We start from the raw sequence: 3,335 nt of genomic DNA, 5'->3' as shown, positions 1-3,335 counted from the left end.
ATACACACACATACATATGTGCATACACACACACATAAATATATATATTTGTAAATTATTTATATATATATATGTACATATATACAAGGTGCGATAGGTAAATTGTCACGATTTTATATTTCACGCATGCGCATTGTTTGTTTTTGATTTCGTCGGCTACACAGTATAGTAAGGTCAGTTAGGCACCCTCTGCATAAAAAAACAGCACCATGACGCAATTCACTCTGCCAGAAATTTTAAAACGACATGCTGTACTGCTTGGAATTCGCGCCGGGAGCTCCAATACGAACATTTCAGAGTGTTTGGGTGTCAATCTGAGGACAGTGTAATCTGAGGACATGTACTGAGATGGATAGAAATCAAACATCCAGTCAACATCATGGTGTTTGGAGTGATCACTAGAGATGGTGACGTTATGCCTACATTCATCTTCTCACACAGCCTCGGACTCAACACGGAAGCCTACATCAAGTGCCTGGGGGAGGTAGTGCTGCCCTGGGTCAAGAGGATGGCTGCTGGAAGACCCTATGCCAAGTAACAAGACTGCACCGTGCTACACAAGCAGCAGAACCAAGTCACGGCTGTCAGACAATTTCTGTGACCACATCACCCTTAACACCTGGTCAGCTAACTCCCCAGACTGCAACCTCCTTGATTATTGTGTGTGGGGCACATTTGAGCGAGAGACCAACAAAACTCCTTGTAGCACCAAAGATGAACTGAAGGCAAGCATTATGGCAGCATTCACCAACTTAAACAAGTATGGCCGCAGTCAAATGACCGAAACATGTAAAAGATAAAAATAAAATATAATCTATAAACGAGGGGGTGATTAAAAGTTCCTGGTTCTGGGTAAAAGAAAATACAGGAGAATCAGTTAATTATCTATCTATCTATCTATCTATCTATCTATCTATCTATCTATCTATCTATCTACGTACCTATCTATCTATCTATCTATCTATCTATCTATCTATCTATCTATCTATCTATCTATCTATCTATCTATCTATCTGTCTATAAATACACACACGCGCTCGCCAACACATACAGACATAAGATATACAACCATAAATATGGCGCTCTTCGAACATACCTGATGCGTTATTTGTTCTTCTTCGAGTTGTAAACACTCCCTTGTTACTTTGTCTGTGAGTGATTGGTTGTTTGAAACCAGTAATGAGCTACGCTATCGTTCACCATTTATGGCGCGAAATAATAAAAAAAAGATTGGAGAGTTAATTAACAAATTACTAGTGTTGTCAGTTTTTATATATTTTTGAACTCAATCATTGCCAGAAGCTATCGTTTGTATGACATATCTTAGAGAGAGACTGTATGCTAGAAATATATTTTATGGAAGCACAGAAGTGAAATATTTTGTATTTATAGCAGTTTGATGGAGTCGTAATATTCTTGTGATTTTTACCTATGTCAATCATGGTATCACTGAAGATTTGTAATCAAAGCCTTTCCGCTCATGGCCATCTAATCTTATTTTCAGATATACTGTAACTAGGAGTATATTATCGGTGGACGTTGTTTCTTCAGTAATTACACTGTAATTTTAAGCTGACTTAACTGCTATATCTGGTAGGTCGAGCCACGGTACGCACTTTTCCTTTTGGATGGGTGAAGCGAAATTAAGAGCATATACTTCAGGTCTGTTATTTCTGACTGGTGAAGCCACAGTACACATGCTACCCTTTTGGCCATTTGAGGCCAAAGAAAGAGCGTATGCAGTAGAATACCTTTATAAGCACATAGAATAGGGTCTGTTATTTCTGGCATGTCGAGCCACTGTGCTCACGTTTTGTTTTTACTAAGAACGGCCAAAAAACAAAAAAGACCGTATACGATAGAGTCCATTTAGAGTACATTCAGAGTACATAGTTCAACCTCTAAGGTTCCGGTTTTAAAAGCCATTTCAGTTAAATTTGACTTTCATCCGTCGACGCTTGGCGGGGCGATTAAATGTCATCAGTATCGTAGTTGAGTTTAATTCCCTACCCACATCATCTGGTACATAATTTAGTATTGTAATTCTCCGACAGAAATCAATATTTTAGTTATATCAAAACAATAAAGTAGATCTGTGTGGTAGCTGCTGTGTAGTAAGTTCTGCTGCAGTCTACTCGCATTCTCTTTGGTTTGGATTTTCTAAATGAATTACTCATACGAACCAAAGACGTAACTATAAACATACTAAGTAAAACAACTTCCACGCATCTCCACTCCACTCCACCACACACATACAAACGCACATTTATGTCCATCAGTTCATGAATGAAATATATTTTAATTAAGTTTCAATCAAACAAAACTTATTTGGTTAATGTATCGATTTACAGCTGTTTTTTCCCCCTCACTGTCTATTTTTTTTCCAACTAACAAATGCAACTCTACGTAATAATAGTTCATCTCAATTTGGAATGCCAGAATAGATAGAAGAACTAACATTTTGGCGATGACATTTGATAAACAACTGCAGTAATCAATATTGGAAAAGAATTTAATAATTCCCCTGTTCCTTTCTCTAAAACTGTCAAGACCTTTTGTTTATTTCTAGTTTTAGTTATCTTCTGCATGTCTAATATATAATGTTATTTTATATGTTGTGTTGTTATTTATTATTCATTTGTTTTATTATTTGTTCTTCTTCATACTATTACTATTGATTGTTTTCAACTTCCTTTGGAAAATTTGTCGAATTATCAGCATGAGCATTCCATGTAATTTTCTGCCAACATTTCCTTATACCACTTTGGCAACGGCGCCTATAGGACTGCTTGGTATTTTCAGTTTCCATTCAGCGAACTAAACAACTAATTCACTTGGCTATTTACACGAATTACTATCATTTGACATTAATTTTAAAGCTTATTTAAATGGTTTTTCTTTTGTTAGTAAACTTAGCATTTCTTTCACCTCCGTTCTCACCTGATGTCATTACCAATTCTGCAGTCAACACGAAATCGCAATAATTTAATATTCCTTCTTAGATTGTATTGAAAAATACCAACTGTAGTCTTTAGTTATTCTAATAATTCTAGAGATACGTCAGTGATAATATCATCAGTTAAGAGTGGGACATGCTCATGTCTATTTAGTTAAATTCATATATATATATATATATATATATATATATATATATACAAGGTGCGATGGGTAAATTGTCGCCATTTAATACTGTTAATTTCGTGCATGCACATTGTTTGTTTTTTGCTTTTGTCGACTACCCAATATAGTAGGGTCAGTTGGGGCTGTTCCGTTGATCGGATCAACTGGAACCCTCGACATCGTAAGCGACGGAGTGCCAACAACATATACATATA

Source organism: Octopus bimaculoides, chromosome 14 (assembly GCF_001194135.2).
Source record: "Octopus bimaculoides isolate UCB-OBI-ISO-001 chromosome 14, ASM119413v2, whole genome shotgun sequence".
Taxonomy (NCBI): Eukaryota; Metazoa; Mollusca; class Cephalopoda; order Octopoda; family Octopodidae; genus Octopus; species Octopus bimaculoides.
The sequence above is the reverse complement of the archived record's forward strand: the minus strand, read 5'-3'. Positions refer to the sequence as shown.